At 36.5% G+C, this 24,697-nt stretch overlaps 1 pseudogene; it reads left to right on the top strand.

Moving 5' to 3' along the window:
* The window catches only part of LOC121379724, a 20,717-nt pseudogene extending 1,258 nt beyond the window's left edge, over window positions 1-19,459 (top strand).
* The last annotated feature ends 5,238 nt before the right edge of the window (window positions 19,460-24,697 follow it).

Here is a 24,697-nt window from a genome sequence, read left to right as displayed (position 1 = left end):
TTTAATTGTGATTGTTTGGTTGGTTGTTTATCACCTTATATTATTGTATTTTTAAATATATATGTATGCCTACAAAATGTCCTCCCCCAATATAAAATGTGTGTGTGTGTGTGTATATATATTGTCACGGGGATCCTATAATACCCGTAACGATTATCCAAATATCTCTCCTAACTGTATATCTATTAGATCTCTCTGTATCGGGCAGTCCAATACCCGAGTAGCTCGGCTCTAGGTATATCAGAGATATGATCTTATATAAATATATAGCACGTTTAGTTCACTAGAAAACACAACAAAACACAATACAAATACAAATGTATTAACACTACGCTGACAAATGTACTTGCCGCAGTAGTTAATTTACAACAACAAATAATAACAACCCAGAACTGATCACTTAGTTAATCTCTAGGTGTCTAGTTTACACAATATTCTAATCACTTCACCGTGACACAACACCCACACGTGTGATAATTGAGAAACGCTTCCAGGGGAACTTAATTAATAAAGGAATTACAACTCTATTCCTAACTGGTTAGTTTTTAATTAACCTTTAACTACTCATTCAGTAACCTTGTAATACAGAATTAATACTGGTACCTATCACAATAAAGACAATAACCTACAGTTTACCTAGGGCCTCTAGTATGACTGGCTAAGCTTTAATAATTTTAGAACAGTGAAGCCTACAATTTACTTCGTCAGATTACCGGAAACACTGTCTAAATAATATTGGTATAATACAGTATTAAAATATTTAAAGTCACATCAATCACATCAAGGTTATACAACAGAGCAGAAAAATATATTTACCACGTCCGGACTGAACTTATATAGATCGTTCAGTCGACGACGTCCGTTTCCCCTGGATACTTCCAACGTTTCTCCCCGATATCTCTAAAATCCTATCTATTTATTCAAAAAATCTCAGAGACAGCGAATATCGCCTGGGGGCAAAACGCGGTCCCTCACCTATCATGTGAATTTGCCCCAACTCGCAGAGACTCTTTATGGTCAGACTGTCGCCACTAAACATACCAGGTATGACCGCTTTTTTGGCATGGCCTCCAATCTGGTCTAAGTGGGGGGTCAGGTTTACTGACCGCCAGTTCGCTAAACATACACATGGGTTTGGCGTAAAACCGCACTAGAGTGAGTCAGAGTTGAGTTTTATTACCCTAGGGTTTTCGCTGACTACTGGCCGAAACTAGCCTCCTAGTATCCACATCATGGTCTAAGTGTGTAGGAAGTTCACAAGTTTTGTAAAACGGTCGCGCGGAGGTATTAGGTAACCAAGCTTAAAAACATGGCCCTCTAAAACAACTTTAACATCGCCACAGGCGAAAAGATAAGAGCATGTTCCAAAAAAATATAAAAATAATATCAAACAAAAGTGTCGGGTACTCGGGTCCTAAGAAGTATAACCCTCGATTACCCTAGACAAAAATATCCCAAATCATTTTTACTGCCAAAATAAGTCAACTTCCTATTTATTTACTCCTCATGCGTAGTGATGTAGATTGCAATTCAAGTTCACATATTTTTTGTAGTCCAATGATGGAAATCATTCACACTAATACATTTATTCTTGAGCTACAATTTGCTTTCCCCTGAATATCTCTATTGTTTTTGCCCGAATTTGAGGATATCCTCCAGCACTAGAGGTGTGTGTGCATGCGTGCGTGCATGTGTTTGGTTATTGCCCCCCCCCCCCCTCTCGTACGCTTATGCCAACCAGTGCATCACGACTTGTATATCAGAGTCCGTGGTATGTGCTATCTTGTATAGATGGTGCATATAAAATATCCCTTGCTACTAATGAAAACATTTAGCGAGTTTTCTCTCTAAGACTATATGTCAGAATTACCTTATATTTGACTTCCAATAGCCAATGATTAATCAATGTGCTCTAGTGGTGTCGTTAAACTAAGCAAACTTTAATGATTATAGTATGAGAGGAATCTCATCGAGGTTGTTCGACACTTTAAATCGGCGTCTGTCGGGACTACTTTCGTGTGTCCCTACATGGCATCACGAGGGTTACAATAATCATCAACAGCACACCATTTCTCTTTATATCATTTTATTTCAGAAAACAATTAAAAAGCGTACATACTGAAAATGGCAATAAATATTCAAGTAATATACACATAAAATGGCCACTGTGCGTAAAATTGCTGGGGGGAAAACCTCACAAACAAAAGAAAAACCATGTAAATAGTGGAACGCACGTGTAAACAGTGTAAGTGGTATATTAAAATGAGATCAAACGTGGAACTCGCCAGTTTCCAGAATAAACGTGAATTTGTTTTTCAAGTAAATAAATAGCTTGTGTGTCCTCTCATCCTCCCCTCTAGCCCTCCAGTTTATATGTTGTCCCTGGGGAGGGCTAGAGGACACTCGAGCTAGTAAATAAAACTGAATATATACATAACTACACAGGATCATTTTATTCAATATTGTATCAGTGGTGGGCGAGAGAGAGTGGCGAGAGATAACAAAAAATCCATCACGTGGCAACTTTAAAAAAGAAGCATGATCTATATATAGTTGAATATGGTTAAAATGCAGATGTCAATTTTGTGAAGATGTTTAATTTATTACAATTTGCATCACTCAAACACACGCACGTCTGGTGCATATAAAATGGAATGTACGAGATCCATCAAATATGGGTAACAGTCCTCACACACACACACACACACACACACACACACACACACACACACACACACACACACACATACACACACACGTTTGTACACACACACACATATACACTATTGTATAGTGGTGCACACACACATATACACACACACACATACACAAATTATACACATACACACACACACACATACACACACGTACACACACACACAACACACACACACACACACACAGTTTACACACACACACACACAGTTACCATATACACACACACACAACACATATACACACACTTGGTGTCACACACACATGTTGTCCCACACAGGGCACACATATACACACACACACATACATACACACACACACACACACACACCATATACTTCACACACACACACGTATACACACACACACACACACACACATATATACACACACACACACACACACACATACATACATACACACACACACACACACACACACACATTACATATATGTACACACACACACACACACACACACACACACACAACACACACACACACACACACACACACACACACACACACACACACACACACACACACATATACACACACACACACACACACACACACACACACACACATATACACACACACACACACACACACACACACACATACACACACATGCTCACACACACACACATTACTCCACACAGTGAATACATACACACACACATTTACACACAGGATGACACACACACACATGTAATAGTGTTACATCCACACACACACACAGACACACACACACACACACATATGTCTACACACACACACATTCACACACATATAACACACACACATATACCAACACACACACGTTTCACACTGTAACCGAGTATTTTATATACATATTGTTACACACACACATTATTCCAGTTTGTACACACAATGGTCACACATACATTTACATACACACACGTTACACACACACACACACACATAACACACAAGTTGTTTACATTTGTGTCACAGTAACGTTGGCAATACACACAACACACACTGCTTTTTGTGGTATTTTTTTTTTTGTATAAACCGCATTAATTACACACATTGTTTTTGGCACTAACGTCGCATATACACACACACACACACACACGCAAACGAGTATATATATCACACACACATTTACACACACACACACATATATATATTGCTCCTACCCCAATGTGATTAATCTAAAACAGAATTTTGAATTTTGTATGAGTGTTTCAATTAAATGGAACCATGAGATCTTAAACAGAATTTATGAATTTTGACCTCGCCGATTATTGAGCCTATGGGCTCGCTCCCCATACCCTGCCCTGAGACTAGTTCAAGGTGTAATTTTTAGCTCCCCTTAGCATGTGAAGTTATATGGTATTAATCTATATACCTGTGACGTCACACTATAGTTCAAGGTGTAGATTATTTTTCAAGAATCAACAGATGTGAAACAATGCAATTTGAAGTTTTTATGAGTTCACGTCAGGGAATTGAACCCACTACTGACAGAACTTGTACACTGTAAACAAATAGGCCTACAACGTTTTAGCCCACGATGCCAAGCATCTGTATCATGAAATGGACATGTAATTTAAGCCTTATAAACCTGATACTATAATCTTGTTCAATTATTGTTTAATTCCTATTCAATCCTTGTTTTCTTTACATTTGCATGAAAACAAACCCAAACCCTGACAGCTTTTATGTACAATTCATCATCTAAAATGCACGAAGTTGACTTATTTGCATTTTACAAAAATCTCTGTATGTTATGAATGCTGTTTCGTTCTCCTATAAATAACTAATGCTATTTGCATAACAAAAACATCACTTTATAGTGCGTTTCAAACTGGTGTTCTTTTCCACCTTCCTATATTTCCTGTATGACCTATATTTAAGAAACAATTTGGAAACATAAGTCAATAAACAATTCAGGCTCGGATTCAGGCGGGGAGTCCATGTGACACGCCCCCCTCTATTTTTGTCAAACAATATATATTACAGAATAAAAAAATATATAAAAAACTTATCCCATCCACCTGTTCAAAAGCAACAACGGGGTTTGGGCCCCCGCTATTAAAAACGTCTGGATCTGTGCCTGCTATGTTATTAATGTAATGTACTGATACAAAAATAAATAAATTTGGGTGCTATTGGGGATAAAACACTGTAAAATAACTATAAGATAGGTTGCTACATTATGACTGCCACGTTGTAATTCCATGAATAATATATAATATTTATTTTTACTAATGCACGGACAAGTGTTCATCTGAAGGCCACGTTCCCTTTTAGTGAGGGGGTTTGGGGTGAGGTCTTAATCTCGTGATGTTCATTGTGACATGTTGCACACACACGTGGCCAGAATATTGTATACCCGCGATTGGTGGGGGCGTGGCCCTTTGCCAAACCCCACACCCACCTCTGGCTTCGTATGTAGGTGTATATTATATGGTTTTATATTGATTGTCCGTGTTGTGTAATACACGTTTATATTTGTTCAATTGATAGGTTGTTTGATAGTGACTGATAATGAATGGCATGGGAATAAATTGTTTTCAGTGTTAAAGAGTTAATAAATGCGTTGAACCTTATTACTCAAATAACAATGTCCAGTAATACATTTTCTGTTAACTTATATACCCTTCTATACTTGTATTTTATGTGGTTTACACAATACTACAACAGCACGTGCAAACATATATTATATTTCAAAAATAATATGTTATTGACCATCGACTTGATATGTCCAAGCAATGTTAACATATTTTGGACATTCAGGGCCGTGTCTAGGGGATGGGCAAGTGATGGAACCCCCGAAAAAGTCTGAACAATAGCTTTTTGATTTACACAATTGCTTTGCGCATTACAAAAGAACCCCCCCCCCCCCCCTCCCCCTCCCAAGCACCACTATAAATACTATAGATTTGACCACAAGGGATCCCAATTAAAAAAAAAAAATTGTTGAAAGGGGAGGACCTACCAGACCTAACACTGTAGACTGTAACACCCCGACCTTGTGTCAGCTGATATTTGCTTGTTACTTTAAGACATTTCTTTACTTTAACAACACCACAGAACACATCGGCTATTGGACGTCAAACATATTTGGTTATTCTGCGTTACGCCATAATGGTGCCTCCTGCCTGCACCATGTGAGAAATACTTGTACAGCCTGAAATTCAGCTAGACAGTGTTTCTCTAGGAACTGTTACAGAGTTCCTCTAAAAAAAGACGGGATGGAAAGGTGGAACCTAAAACAAAATATTGATGGTGAATATGTAGGATTTTTTTTTAAATGAAGAAAATGGTGCCATTTATTTTGTATTAGTATTATAAAAAAGTATTTAATTTAATTTAATTTAATTTAATTTAATTAATTCATTTCATTTCATTTTAATTAATTCAATTTCTTTTCTTTTTTGTAATACATTTTTATGTTCTCGGTTATTTTAATATTATTATTATTATTATTATTATTAATATTAATATTATTTTATATGATTTCTGGAACATCCCTAGCCATATCATGCATAATAATTATGTACGATTGCTGTCTTAATTCTGTAACAACTTGTGCTAACACAGTGACAAAACATCTGTAACAACTTGTGCCAACACAGTGACAAAACATCTGTAACAGCTTGTGCTAACACAGTGACAAAACATCTGTAACAACTTGTGCTAACACAGTGACAAAACATCTGTAACAGTTTGTGCTAACACAGTGACAAAACATCTGTAACAACTTGTGCTAACACAGTGACAAAACATCTGAATCAATGGAAACAAAATGTATTGTACATTTGTAATTTGTAAAACATACCAAAAAGAAAAAAGGAAGAAAACAACAAATAACAAATACTAACATACAAAAAAACAAACAAAAAAGTAAAAAACAACAAATAAAAACAGCAGAAAACGACAAATAAAAAAAAAGTAGTAACATACATAAACAAACATAAAAAGGCAGAAACCAATGAATAACAAAAACTAAGTTGATATAAACATTAAAGATAAACATCTTGTAAAAATCAGAAGTGGTGGTCCGTGTACAAATCAGTGCCGTTTATGCAGCAGGTTGTGGCGGTGTGCTTTCTGCAAGAAAAAAAGCAACAAAAGAAAACATCAGGCTTTTTGCAAAAACAACACTTGAGCTGCACATTAACAGTGATAGAAATAAGCAGAATTCTTCACCTAGAAATCTACTTGAACACCAATATTTTCACTTGTCCACCAATTGTCCACCAATATTTTCACTTGTCCAAATAAATGTTTTGTTTTATTCGCGTACAAGGATGATGTTTTTGATTGCTCAAAATGAAAGTGCAATGAACAATGAAAATTTTTACTTGTCCACTGGACAACCATTGAGATACATTTTGTTTATCCAAGCAGCTTTTTACTTGTCAGGACAAACGGACAAATGCTTATTTCGAACACCGATAAAATAAGCATATCTTAAATCCATTCCAGTTCTTTTCCCTGTTTATGGTTTCATCTACTGGTACTATTAATTCATATCTGTTAATTAATTCACCCCTACTCCCCACCCCTCAAACTAAACCCACTCTTATCATGGGCGGATCCAGGAAATATTTTTAGGGGGGGACCAAAAAAGAAGGGCACATTGACTCGTCAAAAGGGCACCTTACTACAAGTTTTGATATTTACAATTAATATGAATTCCTACAGTTCTACGTCATAATATACTAGCAATAATGAAGTAAATTGGCGTCACTCGCGTTAGAACCTCAATGGGGCCCCACTGAGACTCAATAACACAGACACATATCTGCAAGCTTGCGCATGTACACGAAAATCTTGATTTCATTTATCTACAATATAATTATTGTTTACTTAAAAAAAAAAAAAATTCTACAAACAAAAAGGGCACTTGGACATTTTGAGGGCACTTGAACAATTTTTTGGGGGGACGCGTCCCCCTGGTCCCCCCCCCCCCCCCTTGGATCCGCCCATGCTTATAGACCTCAAATCCACCCTACCAATGCCTAAATACTATCCCTTAACTGAATTTGTTTTTCATTTCTTTAAAATTTCATAATATATATACATTTGCGTGTTTATGAAAAGTGAAGCAAGTTTCATTATTTACTAGCATAGTTCATCAAAACAGACTTTTAACACTGTAGCAGTGATGCAGTTTTAAGCATAGTAAAAGTATGTCTTATATAGGACAGTTTAAATTGATGCAGATATATGTATGTACAAATCAATTGTTCATACACAAACTAGATTTGGAATTTTAGAGACGTGTGTGTGTGTGTGTGTGTGTGTGTGTGTGTGTGTGTGTGAAATAAAAAATATCACACTAGGTGGTCATTAATGTTATTGTTGCATGTTGTCACATGTTTTATAATGTCCCACCGATTACCCAAACTCTTTATACTAAATTATTAAACAGCACATAATATAATTGTTCGTTTACTCACATTGCCTATCACAATGATTTCATGAAATAGGTATGATTTCATTCCTTAAAATCTATTTTTAAAAAATAATTCCTATTTTTTTTAGTAATTATGTATACTTCCTGAATGAAACAGACATGACACATAATTCATAATATTTTCAAGAATAAAACATAATTCCTGATTAAATCTATTTCCTGTAATATTATACACATTAAAAAATGTTTTTTAAACACAAATTTATCAAAATATTTCAATTTTGCAAGTTAAAGCAGCCACAACAAAGTGATTATTGAAAATATCAAAACTGGCATGTGTGTGAACAAAATACACAAATGAAAGGTGCAGACAAATATGTAACACTTTCTAAGCTCTTATTTCTGCATACACATAATGCAGGCTGCCTTTGAATACATTTCAATATCTTGCTAAAAGTATGTTAATATGTGTGTTTATTATAGAAAGGTGGTTGTTACAGAAGGAAGGAAATGTTTTATTTAATGACGCACTCAACACATTTTATTTATGGTTATATGGCGTTGGACATATGGTTAAGGACCACACAGATATTGAGGGAGGAAACCCGCTGTCGCCACTTCATGGGCTACTCTTTTCGATTAGCAGCAAGGGATATTTTATATGCACCATCCCACAAACAGGATAGCACATACTACGGCCTGTGATATACCAGCCATGGTGCACTGGCTGGAGCAAGAAATAGCGCAGTATGGGCCCACTGACTGGGATCGATCACAAACCGACCGTACATCAAGCGAGCGCTTTACCACTGGGCTACATCTCGCTCCTGTTAGAGAAGGTGTCACTTGCGGTCTGTGTTCTTACTGTTCCATTTAAGCGGGGCGGCCCTTTACCGTTATTGCATTTTGCCGCCCTCCTTTCACGTTCTGTCAAACTCCTTTATTTTTCTGCGACCCTCTTCATTTTCCCGCACCCTACTATATTTTCCTGCACCTATCTCCTCTATTTTGAAATGCACACTTTTTTCACACAAAAATAATCATCAGTCTGCGCACTGGACATCAAAGGAAACAAGCCGCATTGTGTATATGAAAAAGCAACTGACAAAAAACTTCAGCAGCTTACGACAGTTACCGAAACGTAATTTAATAGTATTTTTAACAGCCTCTATTTTGTCCCATACCTGTATCCATTTGTATGTTTGATACACACAATAAAAGTTGACATGATGTTCCTTTTAGTATGAAAGGATATGGCGATTTTTGTTTTGATTATTTATTTTTTTATTCATTATTTTTAGCATAAAATCCCCAATGTGATAAAAATTCACTGATATGGAAAAACAGACACACTGTTCCAGAAAGGACATGCAATATGAAAATTTCATTTCCACAACATTAAAAATATCTCAAAGATGTTCATACATACAGATAAAGATTGAATTCAAAGTTTTTGGACTGAACATAACGAAAATCTGTAGAAAACTTTTTACAAAGGAGAAAAAAACATGCTTTTTGTCCTACAATATCTATTTGCATAACTTATAATTTAAAATCCCACTTTTTTTTATCCCCCCCCCCCCACCAACCCTGCAAAATTTTCCTTTTTGCTAAGTACATGTATAAGCTTATACTTAATAAATACGTTCATAGTAACATCAAGTATATGTTTGCAGTTCCTATAGTGAAAAATATAATGTCAATATTTATATTTAAAAAAAAAATCTTCCTCAAACCTTGTTTTTTATTGTAACAAATAACTTAGTTTGGATGATGTTGCATCTTATAAAGGCAGTCAGTTATTGCACTACATTATTTGATCAAGACTGACTTTTCAAACTTACAACACCCACCCCCAAAACAAACCCCCAGACAAAAAGCAATTAATAAGATACAATAAAGGGAAAACAAAGATATTTTACCGTAAAACCTTAAAACAGTGCTCAGTCCTGTAAGTTACTGGATATATTCTGGAAAATTTGCAGTACTCAATCTTTTGTATTTTGTATTTATGTAGAGCTGAGCAGTATGAAAATTTCAGGTTTGGTATCGATATATTTGGGGTGATTTACCTCAGTATCGGTACGGTATTCAGTATTGAATAGAATAGAATAGAATAGATACTTAACGATATCCCAGCACGAAAAATACATCGGCTATTGGGTGTCAAACTATGGAACGTGCGAAAATAAAGTGATGATCAACATCAATATTAAAATGCAAGAGGTAAATTAAAACACAGTGTAAAGAACTGTGCAAAAAATACAAATATCACAGATAGAGAAAATAAACATTTGGAATATCACGAAGAAATTGTAACAAATGTTCGTGATGGAATATACATGTATTCGGTATTGATACAATACCAATACCGATACTGAGCAGTATTTTCCATATACTCAGCTTTAAATGCATGATATTGAGCGGTATTTTCCGTATACTCAATCTAATTAAAATTAGCACCACTATTACATGTGGATCTAACCGCAGAAAGTTGGAGCTCATGTCCACCAATCAAAACCTTACTTGCAGAATCATGCCAGTGATTTAAAAATAATTTGAAAACATTCCGAATTATCCTGAGGGTATACGACATGTTTTGTGTGAATTACGAATGCCTTAAAACATGTTTTATTTTATAAAATAAATAATTTGTAATGTAAAACTGAAGACTGATTTAGTTGGGGGTTTTTAATAAATAAATAAATATTTTTTAATGTAAAATTGAAGACTGATAACCCATCCCGTACGTATTGGTATGGTTCGCTGTACTGCGGCCACTAAAATAGACTCGCCCGATATTTTTAGAATTTGTATGCTCCCAAAATAACGTTATAAAAGGCGAAGTGTGATTGGTCAATATTTAAATTATTATTTACAGACGAAATGTTACTTGGATATTGGAGACTACGCAGTGTTGTTAGCAATCTTATTAAAATTAGTTCTACTGGTCTAAATAAGGCATTCGTAATTCACATGAAACATGTCGTATACCCTCAGGATAATTCGGAATGTGTTCAAATTATTTTCATATAACTGGTATGATTCTGCAAGTAAGGTTTTGATTGGTGGACATGAGCTCCAACTGGCTGCTGTTAGATTCAAATGTAATAGTTCCAGCAACAATCTGACGACTGGAAAGCTTTTCCAGTGTGTTTGATATGTCCTGATGTATAGAAAAGAAATACATTAGAATAAAAAGAAAGGAAGACAAGGAATTCAATAGTTGGGGTCTAACAGATGGTTACTTCAACAGTTGGTCAAAAACGAAATGAGAATAAAAGGATCCTTCATATGTGTCCATGTGGGACAGGGCTATTCCACCCGAGGGTACATAATATGTTGTCAGGGACGAGGCTTGCCATACATAATGGAGGATTATTTTTCTCCCATCCAGTAGATGAAAAACAAGCATTTTGGGAAAACGTGAAAAATCTACATTTTAATTTTTTATCTTACAATAAAACAAACAGAACCATTGAAAAGATCGTACCAAAAAATGGTTTATACTGAAAATGATAGTATAATTTTATTACAATAGCAGGTTTCCTTGTTTTTATGAAATATAAAAAGTATTTCTTGCATTATTTTGCCGTCTACGTGACGTCGCCCACATAGGCACTTGATGACAGGATAATTTAAATATTTTCAGTATACCACAATATACCCCTCAAAAGAACCCTCTAAGGCGCGCACTAGCCTACATACCCTGAAAATATTGCTATGGTCAAAGAGAAAGAGAAAAAAAAGAAGAAAGATAATAATAATAATAATAATAATAATAATAATAATAATACAAGTAGTATAATTGTATCATGAATGTTTAAATATGATTAATATTTGAAATAATTATCAAAGCTTATTTCATTTCCATAAATTAGCGTCCCAACCACTAACACGTAGCCTATATTGTTACAAGGCTTAACAAGCGTTTTCCCAACACTAAACGCAAAAATATAAATGTGAAAACTGACTTGAAATAATTGAAAAATAATTAATTAATCTTTTTAAATCTCTAAACTGGTTTATGAAGTTGCAATAAAATGTCAAATGTACATATTATACAAAGTAATTAAAAAAAACTTACATTTTCAAAGTCGGATATACACATGTATAATGGTCCTGATGAAGTGTTTTTAATACCTGATTATATCAACCTCATACGGTATTTTTCAAGAAGCATATGATACAAATTAAGCTGTAAAAGTATTTTTTTTACTTATTTTTACATTTCTGTCATGTAGTTTCGTGTTTTAAAATTTGCATTATGGGCTGGGTAAAATCCTCCCTTCGTCCTGGTCGGGAATAAAACGCGAATCAAAATGCTTAGGATAGGGTGCTGTTAAAACAAAATAAAACAAAACAAAAATAGTACTGAATGTTTATCGGACATTGGGCATTCAATCTCGGTGAGTGACTAACTCAATGCAGTAACCACCGTATCATGTACCAGTGTCATTGGGAAATGGTTTTATTATCCTGTCATCAAGTACCTATGGTTGCCCAATGTTAATATCAGCTCAAACAACAGAAGTCACGTGGTCATGCAAGACCAATTTATTCCGCATGGGCTGACGTCACGGAATACGCCTGTCTTGCATGGCTAGGGATGGGAGAAAACCCCACTACCACAACACGGGCTACTCATTATGAAACACAGGTCAGGTTAGGTCAGGTTATAGGGCTTAACGTGCACATTCAGAGTAAGCTGTTGTAGCGCATGTCTTGTCATGGGCGCAGGTGTCGGCCTATGCCGGCTCTTTCGTTCAGGACAGGAAAGTAACTGAAACACAGCAAGGGATCTTTTATGTGCACTTTCCCAGAGACAAAAAAGTAACACCACAGCCTTTGATGGACCAGTCATGGGGTTCCAGTTGGGATGTGAAAAAACCTGAATCCATCAAAAGGGGGTCGATCCTGTGACCCATCATACTTCAGACAAGTGCTTTATGACTGAGCAGCAGACCTACACCCCGCCCCTTGGAACAAATTAACAAAGTGTTACTATACAAACAATTTGTTTCTGTACATTCTTATAATAAGCAGGTCTAGCAGTTCTGTACAACAGTATAAATTAGTGGTCTATATGACCTTTCAGATGTACAATTCCCTAGTCATTTGTCCTGGAATGTTCATTTTGTTTAATGACACCACTAGAGCACATTGATTTATTAATCATCGGCTATTAGATATCAAACATTTGGATATTCCGACTGTCACGGGGATCCTATAATACCCGTAACTGAATAAAACACGATTATCCAAATCTCTCTCCTAACTGTATATCTATTAGATCTCTCTGTAACGGTCAGTTCAAAACCGCGTGGCTCGTCTAGGTATGATCAGAGATACGATCTTATATAAAGTATATATTATTATAGCACGTTTTGTTCACTAGAAAACACAACAAAACACAATACACTTTGGAATTTGTATTAACCTACGCTGACAAATGAACTGCCGCAGTAGTTAATTAATAACAACAATAATAACAACCCAGAACTGATCACTTAATTAGTTAATCTCTAGGTGTCTAGTTTACACAATATGCTAATCACTTCACCGTGACACAACACCCACACGTGTGATAATTGAAAAACGCTAACACACACACGTGCAATAATGGAGAACCGCTTCCAGGGGAACTTAATTAATAAAGGAATTACAACACTATTCCTAACTGGTTAATTTTTAATTAACCCTAACTACTCATTCAGTAACCTTGTAACACAGAATTAATACTGGTACCTATCACAATAAAGACAATAACCTACAGTTTACCTAGGTCCTCTAGGATGACTGGCTAAGCTTTATATTACCAAATACTCGTATAAATATAGAACAGTAAGACTACGATTTACTTCGTCAGATGACCGAAGACACTGTCTAAAGAATATTGGTATAATACAGTATTAAAATATTTAAAGTCACATCAATCACATCAAGGTTATACAACAGAGCAGAAATAATATATAATTACCAGTCCGGACGGACAACGTTCCCCCGGGATACCTTCCTAAATGGTTCTCCTCGATATCTCTAAATCCTAGCTATTTATTCAAAACTCTCAGAGACAGCGAATATCGCCTGGGGGTACAACGCGGTACCTCACCTATCATCTGATATTCCACCTCTCCCAGAGTCGGTATATTTTTCTCTGATCGTCAGACTTACTGTCGCCATCGTCGCCAAATCACGGTTGTAAAAAACCGCACTCGCGGAGGTATTACGTAACTACTGGCCACATGGCCTCCGCACCTGGGCTGGGTGTGTATTAGGCTACAGCTCGAGGACCGTCGCGCAGAAGTATTACATAACAAGTTGCCCACCTGGATAAGTGCAATGAAACTGCACATGGCCCTCTAACACAATTAATATCACACAATTAATATCGCCACAGGCGAAAACAAAATTAAGAGGAAACCCGCTACATATTTCCATTAGTAGCAAGGAATCTTTTATATGCACCTTCCCACAGACAGGATAGCACATACCACAGCTTTTGATATACCAGTCATGGTGCACCTGTTGGAACGAGAAAAAGCTCAATGGGTCCACCAACAGGGATCGATCCTAGACTGACCGCGCATTAAGCGAGCGCTTTACCACTGGGCTACGTCCCGCCCGGTTGTCCTGGAATGTAGTTCACTGACAAAGAGTGCTTGCTTGAGATGTGATGGGTCGTGAGACTGACAACTCTGGCAATTAACCATGACAATCAGCAATGCAGTGGTGTTTCCCATTCTCTGCAGCATTTATTACTGCCATGGAACATTCAATTTTCTATGTCACTTTCCTTCATTACATGTATGTATTGAAAGAAATAAATGTTTTATTTAACGACGCACTCAACACATTGTATTTACGGTTATATGGCATCAGACATATGGTTAAGGACCACACAGATATTGAGAGAGGAAACCCGCTGTCACCACTTGATGGGCTACTCTTTTCGATTAACAGCAAGGGATCTTTATATGCACCATCCCACAGACAGGGTAGTACATACCATGGCTTTTGATATACCAGTCGTGGTGCACTGGCTGCAGTGAGAAATAGCCCAAGTAGGTCCACCGACGGGGATTGATCCTAGACTGATCGTGCATCGAGCTGCAAGTATTGAGAACTGAAACTTATCTCTTACACAGTAACTGCCAAAATGTTGTGGAGACTACATTTTTTTCCATGACTTTTTTTTTTTTTGGTGATGGCCAGGAAGAGGGTAGGGGATGGAGAAGAAGGGGCTCACACACACAAAGCAGCAAGGGAGCAAAGACAGCCCGATCCGAGGATCTTTTTCAATCGATACATATTTTTTACTATGGATATGAATGTATGACAAATTAATTATTGTTTCAGCATGAATACATGAGCTTCATAGAGAAGAAGACAAGTAAACGTCAGACAACTATTATTACTCTGAGTGATCATAACAAGCAGGAGATACGAAATATTCAGATCCAAAAACAGATGATGGAAGAAGATTTTGATGACAAGAAAAAAGGTACATTCAGTAAACACGGAATGTCTCCGTTTGATGCCCACCCTACTCTGGTGACCTGTCGGTCATTAAAATGCTGGAAAATATTAACATAAGTGAGAATATTTTTGATCAGCGTATAAAACATAGAATCTAAGATTTGAAATGAAATTATGGTAAGGTATTTGATATTTATTCTTTACAAAGCAAAAATGATAGTGTTAAGAAATGTCTTGTCACAGACATAAAGAATGGGTATAATGGTGTATATACTGCTGTCATGCCACTGGTACGTGCGAGTGAACTTGAAAGACACTTTTATCTTAAGAGGATTTAATGAAATGTGATAAGCAAAATGTAGCACTGAAATTAAATTAAAAAGTTTAAAGTGTAATTTTAAAATTAAAGGAGAAAGGTCTCACTGGGAGGTAATTGCAGCCCAGTTATTAGAGTACTTACCTTAGTTGAGATGCATTTCAATATCTTTTCACCTCTATCGACCCATTTGGGTGTTTTCCTGAACATTCCAACCTTTTTTCCAAAAGACAAATCAACGGTTTTGGTATGTGTCGTCCTTTTTATTACAAGTGCAATTACTATATGATTGGCACCTAATAGCCTTTGATTAAACAGTAGGGACGGGATATAGCCCAGTGGTAAAGTGCTTGCCAGTTGTGCAATCAGTCTTAGTCAGTTCTCCACAACTGGTGTAACAAAGGCCTTAGTATGTACTATCCTGTCTGTGGGATGGTGTATGTAAATATCTTTTGCTGCTAATTGAAAAGAGTTGCCCATGGCATGGCAGAAGCAGGTTTTGTCTCTTATCTGTGTGGTCATTAACCATAATATACATTGTATCTGATACCATAAAATCATAAATAAATGTTAAGTGCATCATTAAATAAAATTGTTCCGCCTTCCTTCTGATTAAACAATGCTTGAATGTCATTCTACAAATCCCTCTCCATTCCAAATATTGGTTTGTAATGTCACTATTGTATTTGACTATTGCACACATTAAAGATGATTCGACCATGTTACATTTTTAGTGTTATATTGTTGTCCTGTTACATGTTTCAGCACTAGAGAATCTTCTGTTAGAAAAGGAGCACCTGCTAGCGAAAACAACACAGGAGTTGAATGACCTTCAAGAATATAAGGTGAGCTGTGTTGGATGGTTTGACCTCCGGTCTCACTACACAAATCACTTCCGGGTTAGAGTTCATTGATGGCGGTCCACTATAGTTCCTAATTGTGACATATGTTGTGGTTCACATATTTACTTCTAGGAATTTGGGAAGAATTAAAACAATATGTATGTTTAATGGTAAGCCTTCTGGTTGTATTTTGCCCATGTTATTTTGTAATATTGTGCATTGACCTTTTGGGACATGGGTGCATAGTGCAAGAGACAGCGGGAGTGAATCGGTTAATGAACCACCTATTCGGACCGGTACTACAGCCAGATGCGGTCATATGGGAAAAAACTGAAACTGAAAGGTTCTCAATTTTGGAGTGAAAATAATTGCTTACATAATGTATGTTCGCAATGGTGTATGTTGTTAGTGCCAACGAGAACCCGTTCTATTAGCAACCTTCATATGAAGTTGGGCAATTTAACATGGGTTTCAATGGCAGATGACATCTGTGTAGTGAGACCTCAGGTTATGTTAATACTGTATTGAGCAAAAATTAATCACATCACCTTTTATATATTATGCTATTTAGTACATTACATTTTAGCACAATTGATGAAGCTATACATTGCATCAATCACCCATTTAGTGGCCAAATTGGCTGGTTACCAGTTATGTTTGTGACAAGTTTTATTAGTCCCCTACTGGTCCAACCGGAGGGGACTGTAGGTTTCATCTCCGTCCTTCTGTCTGTCTGTCAGTCCGTCTGTCTGTCCCATGTTTTCTAGATGGTTTTTGTTATAGGTTTATCACATACTGTTACAGACCAAGTTTGACTTTCATGGTGATTTACCCATTTTTAACGGAGTTATGGCCCTTGAACTTAAGAGATGTGAAAAATTGTTGAGCTTTATCATTTGTATATAGCTTTACAGACCAAGTTGAAGATTACTGGTGATTTACCCACCTTTCAGAGTTATGGCCCTTGAATTTAGAAGATACGAAAAATTGTTGAGCCCTGTAGGGAACATGTATTACTTTAGCAGTACTCAAAATGCTTGTTAAAATTATTTTTCATAAATTGTCTCTGCCATTGAATGATACAAGGAGTATGTAGAATGGGTTTTAGTAGCATTATAGCACCCACCAATTTTATACATCAATTATGCTACAACCACTTTCAATGAATATTTTTAAAATGTCAATATTTATATACAAAATAAAATATTAGGTTCTGTTAAGTGTAAAATAAAATTAAAGAATGCCTAACTAATTCTAAATGTAATACGTATAGCCGAAAAAATGCAAAAAGATCACAAAGAAGATGCCAATAATGACCTAACTTAAGATAGATTGTCAATGTCAATTTTCAACATTCCCTTTTCACTAAATTCAATTATCTTTTTCAAATTTGTTTCACCAGGACTTGCAAACCGTACAGTTGACCAAGATCAGAGACTTGGAGAAGGAAGTAAAGCAAATGAGAGCCAAACATTCTGAGGCCATCCAGCAACTCAAGTCTGACTTTTTGAAGCAGAAACGAGTTTCAGAGTGATTCAGAGAACAGAATACACTCACTGGAAACAAAGGCAAACAAGGTATGTTCAAATAGACAATACTACTGGTAATAGGAAATATTATTAAAATGTTTTAAAAACTCAAATTCTTTGTGTGAAATCTTAAGATAATAAATCAATTATTTTGATAGTGCTGTGTGTCTCCTTTTGTGTTTAAAAATAATGTTCCACAGGACATATCTTTTATTCTTTGAAAGTATGAGATCATTTCTTTTTAAACTTGGTGAAATGGACTGTAGGATTGATTCTCCTCAATGAATATACCCATTAAATGTTTTTCTATTAAAACTATTGCTCAAAGGCTGTAGTATGTGTTGTTCTTCTCCTTTCGACTATGTGTATGTTAAATACCTCATGGCTACTTGTTAAAAATATGTGCTGAGGTGTCATTAGAACCAACATTCCTTTCCTTTATTTGTAAATGACTAAATGAGACCTGTGAAGTTACCATAGGATACTTTTGTCTCTTTTATTGGTCAAAATTGCTTTAAAACAATTATTGGCACCATATATCATGTTTAAATTTGTCTTTTTCTTTTACCCTAAGGAGGCATTACAGTGTTTGATAGACCACACAAACCGAATCAAAGTAGAAAACAGACAGTTAAGACGCGAACTGCTAGGGCTAATTCAGAAAACCCGAGTGTTGCATCAGCAGGAGGAGCAGAAACGACAGCTGCTTTGTGAACAACAGTATGCGAACGACCTTAAAAAAACTGAGAAATGCTCGTCAGCATAAAGTGTACAAGTCGTTCCGACTGCTGGACGGGCAGGAAGCAGAAGACGAGGATGTTGACGCAGGATAGTGACAGTGTCTGCATTGCACAGTCCAAATATTAACATGTGACGACTAGTTTTGGATATGGTGGATTTAAATATGATACATAGGGAGCAATGCATTATTGTCTGAGTTGGGGAAGCATTTAAAATATTATTGGCAATTTGGTTAGAAAATCTGGAAGGCAAATTGCACTTTTGGCTAACTGTTTCAGTTAGCCGAGCAAAATAAAACAGATTTACAGCTCTAAGGAATTAGCTTTTTGGCAAAATAGTAATTAATTATATTTGCCAAATTTAGCTTTAATTTGCATTTGGTGAATGACAGTGATTACAGTAACTTTCGACAATCTGTAAATAAATATTATTATTATTTGTTTTATTATTATTATTTATTTTATACAAGAAACATTTAGAAATAGACCATTTTGATATAGATTTCAATGATCTTGACTTAATTCCTCCAATTTTGTGTTTGTTTGTTTCTTTCTTTGTTTGTGTGACTGCCCATAAAAATTAGTGCCTTAAATAACTGTAAAATTGTAATATTAATTTTATTTTTGGCTGACACCGCCAAAATGCCCGCTCCATTATAAATTGATTTCAAATTAACCCTCAATCTAATTACCCTTCTGTCACATGCTCAGCCACTGACCTTGCCAGAGACTGGACATGGGATAGATGTGCCTGGACCATGTATGGATAGAGGCACATAAATAAAATTACCACAACAACCTCAACCCTTCGTTCCTCCTAATGGACACCGAATAACCGATGTATTTTTTGTGCTGGGGCGTCATTAAACATTCATTCATTAATTCATTCCTCCTAATGATACATGTCTACTGTTTTATTTGACTTGTGTTATCTAAGAACTAATGGAGTCTAGTTGGTCACAGGTAAGATTAGGTAAGCTATCAATAGCTGATAAATACATTTTAATTGATGAGACCGATAATTAGGTTCGAGCGAAGCCTTATAGTTGACCCAGGACATATTCGACCTATCAGCACTTAAAGTGCGGTGGCTTAAGTCCAAATTTGTGCCATATTGAAACATGTTGGCCCAAATCATCAAATGTGGCAATTGTACCTTAGGATCTTACAATTGTTTTGTGAGGGGCCTACCCTATATATAGAGGTCAAGTTCAAAGGACAAATTAGACTCAGTAAATGCACATTTAAAGCACTTAACTGGGCACAATTGTACTTTAAGATCATAAAGAATATCTGAGAGGGGATGCCCACTGTTAAAGGTCAAGGTCGTTCCAAGGTCATGGTAACTATATAGCATTATCTGCCAAAACATATAAATTGCTATTTCTCACTTACGCCAAAACAAGATTGGACTTTATTGGACCAGATTATGGTAATAATTTATAATAACGTCTTGCTAACTAGGACATAAAAACCATCATTTGAATCCAAGATGGCCACCAAAATGGTCGCTCAAAGAAAAATGTTAGGTGTTTTAGTTATTTGCATAAACAGTGGTAGCTACGACAATGACTCATTATTGAATTAAATGCGTCATTTACCAATAGTAGCCTATATCAAGTTAAATTTGAATCTTTATTCCGAAAGAACCATCACTTCTAAAACATTTCAGTTTTGCAAACCACATGTTAATTTTTAAAAAAGGAGAAGGCTTGTAAATAGAAACCATCTAGGATCAAACATTCAAAAAGGAAAACATTAACAGTACTTACTAATAAAATCACCGGTTGAAAAAAATATGTGAAAAAAAGTTATTTTACTTTTGTTAATAATAAAGGGGAAAAAAGTACTCTGGCTCGTGAAATCCTTTTTTTCTTTGTCCCAACCCTGCTTGTGTGTGACCGTATCTGGTGATAATGGTCCATGTTCGTTTTTTGATGATGGTGAATCAGAATCGTATCACTTGTCCGTACAAAACCTTTTTTGGAGGCACGTATTTCTTCTTGATGAGTCATTAGGAAATCTGAGGTCGTGTATGACACGTTCTGTCTTTGTGGGACCATGGGAGTCCTTTGCAGATAATGTCCTTGGTTTTTCTGCCTTAAGGCGTACTTCACTAGTTTCAAGAATACCTGGTTTATCAGCTAGTGCATCAGACAAACCGGAATGGTTAAGCAAACTGAAGTTGACATCCTTTAAGGAAGAAACTATGTTTAGCGTGTCATTGGTTTGGGATACACCGGGTTCAAGTGAAGCCCATTCCAAAGATATAGGCTTTACATTTCCAATGAAGATGTGCACTGAATATCAAATACTGAAGCAGTGGACACTATACCATGTCCAGGGCCTGTTGAGTATGCAGGGTCCGCTCCAGGTTCTGTTGAGTGTCCCGTGATCCCTCCAGCTTCTAATGTGTGTTGGGTGTACTCTCTGGGTTCTGTTGTGTTCAGTGCTGTCTCCTGGTTCTGTTGTGCGTTTGATGGCTGTGGCGTGTCCATTGATCTCACAAGGTTCTGTTGTGTGTCCAGTGATCTCTCCAGATTATGTTTGTGTTCAGTGATCTCTCCAGATTTTTTTATATGTGCAGTGATTTGTCCATGTTCTGTTGAATGTTCAGTAATCTCTCCATGTTCTGTTCTGTGTTCAGTGATCTCTCCAGGTTCTATTGTGTGTGTTCAGTGATCTGTCCAGGTTATGATATGTGTTCAGTGATCTCTCCAGGCTATGTTGAGTGCAGTCTTCTTAAGTGATCTTTCCAAGGTATGTTGTGTGTCCAGTGATCCTCTGGATTCTGTTGTGTGTGCTAGTCTGTTGTGAGTGACATGTCATGTTCAAGTTCTCTTGCGTGTGCTATGTCATGATCATGGTCTGTTGTATACGTGTTCTGTCATGTTCTTGTTCAGGTTCTGTTGTGAGTGCTATGTCACGTTTAGGTTATTTTGTGTGTCACGTCATGTTCAGGTTCTGTTGTGTGTACCCTATCATGTTCAGTTTCTGTTGTGAGTATTCTTATCATGTCCAGGTTCTGTTGTGAGTGCTATGTCACGTTTAGGTTATTTTGTGTGTGCTATGTCATGTTTAGGTTCTGTTGTGTGTACCACATCAAGTCCAGGTTCTGTCGCGAGTGCTATGTCACGTTCTTTTCCTGTGGTGATTATTTTGTCATGTTCAGCTTCTGTTCTTTTTGCAATGTTATGTTCAGCTTCTGTTCTTTTTGCAATGTTATGTTCAGTTTTTGTTCCGATTTATATGCCAAGCTTAGTCGTGTATGCTATATGTCATGTTCAGGTTCTGTTGTGTATGCTAGGTTATGTTCAGGTTCTGTCGTGTGTGTCATGTTCTGTTCATGTCCTGTTGTGTTTGCTATGTCATATTCTGGTTCTGTTGTGTTTGCTATGTCATGTTCAGGTTCTGTTGTGTGTGCTGCGTCATGTTCTGGTGTGTGTGTGTGTGTGTGTGTGTGTGTGTGTGTGTGTGTGTGTGCTATGTTATGCTAATGTTCTGTTTGTGCTATATAATGTTTAGTTTCTTATGTGAGTGCTACGTTATGTTCAGGTTATGTCGTGTGTTCTATGTCATGCCCAATCTCTGTTCTCTCCCAAGTGCTGTAGTGTGTGTCGGTTGACAAGGTTTCAATATCGTCAGAATCCAAAAACTCTTTAGTTTGTTTTCTTGCACGTTTAAATTCCTTCCGTTTGTTTCTGTTGCTATGTTTTTGCTTGATCATCATTCTGTTGCAAATATCCCTTAACTGTAAAGTTAATTAAAATTCACAGATTCGCTTCATTCGCCTTTAACTTTACGTCTGAATACACTGTCTTTTGTTTCTGGGATTGGTCCTGGTATGGGTAAATTACTGTTGTGTTTGTATGTGCAGTGTCGTTACTCCATAATGTTTACATGTATATCTACAAAGGCCGCTGAAAGACAGAACTAGATCACCGTAACATATAAGTAAATACATGCAAATCAGTGGTATTATGCTTGTACGTTGGTCGTATCTACCACATACAACATTATTATGAATTAAAATGGTATCTACAGATACAAACTAGATGTTGGAAACTTTGCTTCGATAAAAAGCACTTCAAAATAGAGGGTTTTTTTTTCAAGAATATTCACCAAATGATGTTTATTCATATAATTATGATGCACATAAAAAAGCACACCATACAAACATTAATGTTACTGTAATTCCTATGTATGTTTACAGACACGATTCTTGTTTGTTCCAAATTGTTCATTGCATGCAGTATCAAACCTTTATCCATGACATATGCATCTTCATAAATCAAGGCTAATATTCGTTCCTCGTATTCAGGAATACGAGGAACGAATATTAGCCTTGATTTATGAAGATGTGACATACGTGGCTCTCACAACGGCAAAAGTCATATTATTTTTTAGGATTCAAGCACATACATTTTTTTACATAATGTATGCTTTATTGTACTTAGAATTTGTAATTTGTGTCACAAGTAGATAGCAGAGAATGCATCAGGGTCGTATTTGCCACGTCAAACATAATTATTTAATGAACTGCCTTTAAAAAGGGAGTATCTACCACATACGACCAGTTATGTTCAAATTATATACAGCAATCAAATCGGAGGTAAGTTGCGATTGTATGTGTCAGTCTATTTTCGTATCTGTTATTCACTTACGACTATTGAAATCCTTCTGTATAAGCGATGCTGTTAGGGGCACAGCTACGATTTTTTTGTGACAATATGTAATAAGGCATGGCGATTTCGAATATGCAAACAAGAGAGACCTTTTAGGTCGTATCTGCCTCTTACGACCTTCTGGCTCTCACGTGACGAGTCTTAGATTTAATGTCAACCAGTCTTAGATCCTCTAACGTTTTGCGTTTTGGTAGATTTAGCTTATCCAAGCACAGAGACACACAATGCTTGATGATTTCGAGTGACAGAACAATACCCATTGTTGGCACACTTGATGGCACTACAAGACCCTTCTAAGCCGTTTTTCCACTTGGAAATTGGTTTGAAGACCGAGGACGAATTAGCATCCATCTTGCTTTCTTTTGATAAGTTGGCGAGCTGGCACTGCAGAGTTGCTCTCTCGAAATGGAAGGTTGAGCAGAAACGAGCCATTTTACACATAGCGACACACCCGTAGAAACTAGAATGATCGTAAGTTATCACTTTTCTGGACTGAGAGTGCAACACGTCAGTATAACTGAGGCAAAAAGAAACCAAACAACTGGATGCCAACATTTGAATCCATAGAGAAAACATCGTGGAAAAAAGTAAACCCACTCCGTCTTAGTAGAACGTTTAAACAGAAATAATGCTTTGTCTGGTTGTAAAATAAAGTTAAACCTGTTTGGAAAGCGACACCCATGGTACCTACAAAATGTAACCAGGGCTGTACCTAGTCTTTGGTCAAAGGGATCGCAGTACCAAAATAATCAGGGCACATCAATAATGGGTCTTATTAAGCTGGACATAAAAGGGGCAGCTGTAAACTAAAAAGAGCACCTTTTTCGGGTTGCAAGTGGGTGACTGGTAACTGGATTTGATTCAGCTCATTATGTATTAATGTATTACATTCCTTTTCACTGTAAATTACGTCCGATTACCTAGCAACTAAAAACCTGATATCCATAAAGAGATCGATAATGTCTATTCTCCAAAAGATCTTTAGTTTAGGTTA

The sequence above is a fragment of the Gigantopelta aegis genome, chromosome 8 (assembly GCF_016097555.1).
Source record: "Gigantopelta aegis isolate Gae_Host chromosome 8, Gae_host_genome, whole genome shotgun sequence".
In the NCBI taxonomy this organism is placed as follows: Eukaryota; Metazoa; Mollusca; class Gastropoda; order Neomphalida; family Peltospiridae; genus Gigantopelta; species Gigantopelta aegis.
Note: the sequence above shows the minus strand (reverse complement) of the source record. Positions and strands in the feature narration are given on the sequence as shown.